Source organism: Struthio camelus, chromosome 3, assembly GCF_040807025.1.
Source record: "Struthio camelus isolate bStrCam1 chromosome 3, bStrCam1.hap1, whole genome shotgun sequence".
NCBI classification, from domain to species: domain Eukaryota; kingdom Metazoa; phylum Chordata; class Aves; order Struthioniformes; family Struthionidae; genus Struthio; species Struthio camelus.
The window spans coordinates 10,414,080-10,421,844 of NC_090944.1; positions in this window are offsets into that span (position 1 = coordinate 10,414,080).

The following is a 7,765-nucleotide window of genomic DNA, read 5'->3' on the forward strand; positions in this document are numbered from 1 at the left end:
GGTAGAGTTGTTAATACGGGTACCTTGGCTGAAGTATGAATTTGTTAATTTCTGCAACTTTTGCTTGTCTACACTTTTGACATAATAACTTGTTCTTTGTTCTCCTGCTATTGAATCTCAATGGCAGCTTCTCAGATAGAGTAAGTCAGCAGGAGTCCCTTGAGCTCACATGATGTCTTGGGATTAGCATTGGCTGAACATCTGGTCCGGCTGGGCACTGCACAGGAGCAGAACGAGCAATGCTTTCCCTCCAGTGCCAGCTGCATTTGAGCAGTAGGTATTTCCCATACACACACTCCTTCCCAGATGTGTTGGGGACATTCTGGAGGAACTCAGTGTTGTGGCGGGGCAGCTGGCCAGGTGGCTTCATGACCCAGAGAGGTTTGGAGAGATCACGTGTGGCAATATCAAGGGTGGAGACTAGGATCAGCCAAGGCCTGGGTGCTGTGGGACAAATACAGCATAGCTGGGCAGAATACCTTGAACTGGATATGGATGTCCAAACCTGGAATAGTTTCTCCAAGCTCCCTTTGGAGTCATCGGAAAGATATCAGCTCTTCTCAGCTAGTCCTGAACTGAATGTCTCAGAGGGAGTTTATCTTAAAACTATTATTTCTCTCTACTTCATTAAATTAAAGGAAAATTTTTGCCTCATCTATTTCTCTTGTAAATCTATTTCCTCTTGTAAATCAACTGAAAGAAAGTTCGAAGGGGGGAAAAAAGCAATTTAACACTGAAACATTCAACATTTCATGAACAGAATGGTTTAGGTTTATTTTTAGCTCATCAGAAAAAAAGATAATCAAAAAGGATGAAATATTTAAAAGACTCCAAGTTTGAACTTGACAAAAAAAAAAATTCTTCTAAATTAAAAAAAAAAAAATGTCCATATTAAGATCCCTCTCCTGCTTGAGCTGCACCTGAGACCCAGCTCTTCTCCATATTGATGGACACCACGTTTGTTAGCTTTGGTCTACTTTGTAAGAGACTAGCTATCTTTGTCGTCTTCCCTCTGCATCTTCTTCAGATGCTCCAGCGCATCAGCTCATTCTCTCTCCTACTGATGCTGTGCTCCATGTGATGTCACCCTGTCTTGTGACATCCTTCTCCACACTCATAGTAGCAGGTAGCAACTGTAATTCTCTACTGCTGGTCCTCTTCTATTCTTCCTCTGAGCTATTTCCCAGCTGTGGGTCTGCCAACACTTTCCTTGCGGTTGAAGAACACCTCCTTATCTTCACCACAAACTCTTCCCTCCCCCAGCCCCTTTTACTGCAAATAACCAGAATGTCACTGAAGCTCACAACCACAGTGTCATGTTCAACACCTCCCTCTCCTTCATACCAAACACTCATATCTGGATCATTGCCAAATCCTACAGATTCTTGGCTGCAATCTCTCCAAAATCTCATCCTGACTCCTGTCATCCCTTTCTGCTAAAACATCTTATCTTTTTCTGAGTTAGCTTGTTTTTACCTTTATAAACTTTCCTCTGGATGTGCCAGCTTCCACAGTATTACCCTAGGTCTATTCAAAATCCTGCCTATAAAATTCTTCTCTTCTGGAATCTGGTGTTTCCCTTCTGTTTTCCCATGTTTTTGCATTCACCCTTACCACACCCTGCTGCTCTGATCATCTTCGTCTTCTGCTTGCTTACTCCTTTCTCTCCTGAAGATTGCCAGGCTTGGACCATTCAGCTCACACCTCACAGTCCACAGAGCAGGAAGCGTTCAGATATCGTGGCGATAGGGCACTTGTGAAAGTGAAGGGGGAGATACAGTCCTCCTTGCTGCTGTGCACCTCCCTTCGCTGGCCTCACCCTCATAACACAGATCTTCTCAAATATGGAGGAGTTAATGCAAAGCTTATATAATAGCGCAGTCATCACAGCTCCTCATCACCACCATTTCCCAGCCTACGTCTGATCCTGACCTGGATTCAGATGTGAACACTGTCCCATTTGTCCTGTCTCTCACTCAAAGGCAGATGTGATAAGAAATAGCAAGATTATTTATTAAGAGGCTTTGTGTACCTTTGAGGAAGCTTAAAGTGATAGGGTGTTGAAATGGGCAAGTGAACCCGGAACAAAGAGGGAGTAGATCTGGAAGAGTACTGCAAAATATACGCAGGCTTATTTGCGCTAAGTTCTTCATGGATTGGCCTCATGCCATGTTTATCTCTCTTTAGTGTTCACTTTGCTTGAACAGTCATATGGCTGAACTCTAACTGCAGGGGCATTTGCCAAATGTGTTCACGGGCTCACTGATGTGCTCCAGGAGTGCAAATCAGAAGTAACTCCCTGCAAGACCTCACATCCAGATTCTAGTGGCTCGAGACTTGCTTGTGCAGTCAAAAAACAAGGACAACAATAAGTGACTTGGTGACTAAGCCTGGCCCGCCAACACAGAGGCGTTTTAGACGGAAAATATCAAGAAAACAATCCCCTGAGCAGAGGAAAACTGTGAGCTATTTGTATGGCATAATTTCAAATAACAAACTTTGATGCAGCAGCAAATGTTCCCTCAAGTAGGGACAAAGGGAAATTCTGCCAAATTGTAATAATTTATTGAACCAACTGTAGTGGCTGACAGTTACCTTTTTGTATTTAGGAAATTTATATCTCATTATTTTAAAATACAGTTTTAGTATCAAAAGTTACTGTAAATATGAGTGTTTCTTCCTAGTAACTCTAGATCAAATATTCTAAATTTATAAATGTAATGTGTAGGTTATTTTTGTTACCCATGAGAACCTTATTGCTTTGTCTGGGCTCTCAAAGGCATACTCTCTGTTCTTCTGTCACTTCCAGTGTTACCCAGTGCCATCTCAGCAACTGGATTTAGCAAATGTATATATTTATCCGTAAGGCGGCAAAGAATCCAGTTCTCGTTGTCACAGCTTTGTTGACTGCACCAGGCTAACAAGTATATAAAACATAAAAACATGTATTTGTTTAAAGAACAGAATTGACACAATGTGGCTCTGGGACACGCATTGTGTCTGTTAAGTAAGATGATATCATTTCCACAGATTTATTGCTTCTTTGGATTCCAGCAGTGCTCCAAGGCTGCTGCTGAGATGACTGATGGTAAATGCACATGTTAGGACATCCACACTGCCAGTTAACATGGGTCCAGGCTTGTTGTCAGGAACAGACTTGCCCACCACCATACTGTGATCAGGCATGCATGTGCAAAGAGGTCACCTCAGCTCTCTGGATGCTGCAGCATGAGCCAGGCGGTCTTTGCTGAGGGCTGGCTGGGCAATGTCAAGGTGGTCCTGCACGTGTCACGATCAGGCTATCAACCGATATCCAAGGCTGGGCCCCTTCCAACCACGTTATGAATGCCCAGCCCCAGCTGGAGCCTGGCACAAAGCCCAGAGGTAGGTAGGAAGCATGCAGGTCAGGGAGCCTGGAGGTATCTCTCTCTCCCAAGACTAGGGTGGACACAAACATGGGTGACAGTCACATGCCTAGATAGAAAATGCGGTCAAAGGCTAAAAGAAAAAAAAAAAAGAGGTACTGACAAATCGAGTGAGTTGTCCAATAGACTGAACAGCATTCGCAGCACTAGAAACCCTTGTCTCCTTGATCTTGGTATAGCGATTTACTCCACCTCACCAAAGTAAGGAGAAAGACAGGGCTGGTTTCTGGCAGAACTGCGTTTTTTTCAAGTGAGCTGTTCTGAAACTAGCATGGAGGGACTTGCAGCACTATCTCAGTAGCCCTTCCCTCCTGCTAAGCCTTGAAGTACATACATGACTCTGCTCACGCAATCCAGGCCACCAACGTCAGCGTAAACACCTTTGAAAGTAATGCAACAAACAACTTGCATGCCCTGTAGGATTAAGAATACCGAGGATAATGTTGGGCAGCCATAAGCCTGCAGGATGCCGACAATTTTGAGAGGTTTTTGAGAAAAGCAACAAAATGATTAGGCAATTGATTAGATGAGAAAAAGATTGAAAGCGCTAAACATGCATCGCTTGGCCAACCAATGCCCGAGGGAAAATAAAAGAGCTGGCAGGCAGGAGGGAACAGAGAGCCAAGGAAGAAGTAGGATCTCCATTGTTAAGAGCACTCACCCCTTGTAAATCAACAATGGAGAATGACTGCAAACTGCAAGCCAGGAGACAAGTTAGGCAGTGCTACAAAGCTGAGGGGAAGGTGAAGTGTAGGCATTACACAAATAGATGAAATCAAGGCTCCTTCTAAACCAAGGAGGGCTTTGGCATTGGATGCACTTGGGTCATGGTTTTGTCCTGTGATTTTCTTTCTCTGTATGGCCTAAACGATAAGGCGCTGATTCTTCTCGGTCATGCAGAGGAACTGCTTAACGTAGTGCAAAAGGGTATAAATAGATGCAATGAGATAAAACTGAGAAAAGGGGAATTGAGGTCATTTGGATTGGAATAATCCACAAATGAAGTAGTGTAAACCCCTTCTTACAGGTTGCTTAAAATTAGACTAGGGGAAAACGGGTTTTTAAACGCAGAAAAGGCTTCAGGAGAAAATTTTTGCACTTTCAAGGGAAGAGAGGAGGGAATCCATTGACTGTGTCTCAAAAAAAAAAAAAAATTAAGCTGTGGAAGTGTCACTTTACACTTGAACATACATTTGTTCCTCTTTTCATGTCACGGACACACATTAATAACAACAGTTGATAGTAATAAAACACACCTGTTCGGACAAATGATTCAGATTTCTCCTGAATAACCATAATCATAGTTAGAAGGACGTAAACAAAGAGATGAAAAAAATCCATTTAAAGCTCCGAAAGCCACAAAAGCAAAGGGAGATCCAATGAAGCAGGACAAAAGCAGCAAGAGATGGAAGGACTGTCTTGTGCCTTCAGCTGTTCTAAAGAGCAGTTTTGGGGAGCGAAAGGTGACAACTGATAATCGATAATAATCGATAATCATTACAACCAATAATTCATAGTGATTAAATATATACCAAAAAACTGCTGTGGTTTCAAGTGTTTGAAAGCAGATACAGGTGTTCGCCACAATCTTACAGGAAGAGTTGCCACCAGGCAATATTATTTCAAAACAAAAAGATGAAATTAGATGGCTTTTGAGCAAAAGCTGACTGAGCATTGCAAGGGTCCTCACTTCAACGGTTCAGCGAGCAGCTGACCTATGGCCTTGTCGTAAATTTATATCAGTCCTTTTCCTCCCTTCCTTATGTCTTGCCGAGCAGTTAATCAATCCCTAAAGACTCAAGTCCTGGCATTATGAGTTTCCTAACACAAATATAAAGACTGTAAACGTAAGGCCAGAAGTTGTGGGATGAAATTTAGCGCAATTCAAGAGGTCAAATTCGATGATCGAAATGATCCTCGTCGTATTAATTGTATGAATCCACATTCAGCCCAAGAAATGAATTCATTTTTTAATTATAATTCACTCAAGAACAGTCAAGGGTTAATGACCTCAGGCCTGAATCAGCCAAAACACACAAGGTCCCCCTCTTGTGTTTAGAATTACTAAGGCATTGCAAAAAAAAAAGAAAGAAAAAAAAAATCCTTGTGAGCTATTCAGATCATACAGTTCTGGTTCAGACCCCAGCTGGGACTGCGGTGAAAGTCACAACACTCTTCCCACAAGGGACCAGTGTCAGTGCAAACCTGCAATCAGCCTGGCTCCCTGCCTGGCAACGTTGCTTAAAATGGACAGGAGTCCCCTCTCTGTGCTTTGGAGCCCATATATCTTCTTACGGCCCTGATCCACTCCTAATCTCCTGCTGTCCCTGAGTAGCAGGAAAGACGTTAACTGCCTGCACCAAGTTATATCAGGAAAAACAGAATTCCTCTCCAGGCAGAAAGGAGACCTGTTTGCTTGGGAAATACCTTGCTAAGGATTGGATCTAGAGCCCACTGATTTCAGTGCAAAGCCTCGCAGGGAAAACAACAGCCTCTGGAAACCCTCCAGTGATAATATCTGCGTTGCTCAACAGAGCAAAATACAGCCACCAGCTATGGCTTGATCACATCAGCAGCCTTCCCCCATAAACATAGTTTTCATTTAATGTGGGCGCCTACTTCTCCCACACGAACTTCAACATATCTTGCTTTCCTAGTAGGAGACAAAGGATGACAGAAGAGAGGACAAGAGAGCCGCCGAAGAAGGCAATCAATACTAACATTAGATCTCCTGCAGCTTTCCGTTTTCTACCTGTCCAGTGTCTTCCTTAGTGGTTCCTTTTCCCCGCATTGATTCAGAGCAGGAAAGACCTTCATAATAAGCAGCACATAGTTCACACATGCACATGCATAATTCACACATATGTATGTAGATACATATACATAGGGACAGAGAGAGCAGGAGATTCTACTCACCGCGCTGAAGGTAATCCAGGAACATAGCTTTGCTCAGGTCAGTAATCCATCTCAGGTCTGGCCTCCCCCAAGCGTGCACGGAGGAGGTCAAAAGCCAAGCAGAAAGACCTCCCTTTTTTATTTTGCAAGCCCCTACGAACAAAACATGGAGCACGTCTGCTCCCTTGCCACCTGTTCAGGGGGACAGGCCCCAACCGCCCTTCCTAAGACTTTACATCTCTCCCCTCCTGCAGCCTTCCCCACAGCCTTCTGCTCCTATGCTGAACCACATCTCCAGATAAAGAAACAAGTGGGCTATTCTGCCACTTTGAATTGGATTAAGATGAGCGGAAAGGAGCTTACAGCTGGCCACCATCTGCAGCAGTGATAATTAACTAATGAGGTTATGAAGATGTTTTTCTTGTTCCTTGCACAGATTTGTTTATTGAGAAATTTGCACCAGTGCGTGCATCATGCTTTCTGCTGCCCCATAACCCTGACTCAGTGCCACCTTCTCCTCTGTACGTAGGTATTCAAGCTACAAGCCTGAGCACAGGGGAAAAACTGGCTCCTTTGCCTGAAATACCTGGTGAAGCTTTCTTGCATTTTCTAATCATGAAGCACATATTTTAATCTGTGGCCTGTAATATGCAGGAAAGAGATGAAATGATTGTAAAAGCTCCTCCCAGCCTGAAAAAAACTCTATGTCTGGCAAAATTGAGAAAAGAAAAACTCAGTCCAGGACAAACTTTCATATATTCCATAAGAGGATCTTAAAGAGCATCTATAAACCCTACAGAATGTTTCCCCCCACAGGGAAGTGGGGGAAAACATCATTCCTCATTCACCAGTGAGAAAAGAGAAGTAGATAAACTCACAGATTTTTTTCCAGAGTCAGGCAAAATGAAAATCCCAGATAACCTGACAGCTAGCTCAATCCCTTCTCCCTTGGATCATGCTTTCTTGCTAAAATACTCTCATACCTTTCTTAAATAAAGCCATTCTCTACCTGTTCCAAACTACTATTTTATTTTTCCATTAAATAGAAGCTCCACTCTGCTCTCACAGCAGCTACCTTTAATTGGGGGTAGTGGGAAGGAAATAAAGCCTTCCCCGAGTGCCCCATTCCAACTTAAATCATGAATAAATCCTCAAAGGTCGACTACGGAAGGCAAGACTCTGATGTCAGTGGCCACTTTAGATGGCCTTTTTGGTTTCAAGGGCAATTTTACTTGGTTTTTAGTCAAAGGCTGACCTCCCTCAGCTTTAGAGCATGCGTGTGAATCGTTGAGGGGTACCTAATATTCCTACTCATTATTTCTGCAGTCAACTAGAGTACAGAACTGACCATCACTGCCATGCATTGGACTGCACCATTCTCATACTGGGCACAATTTATAATCTGTCCTTTCCTGACTCCTTCTTATTGCTTTCAGAGGAAAGCA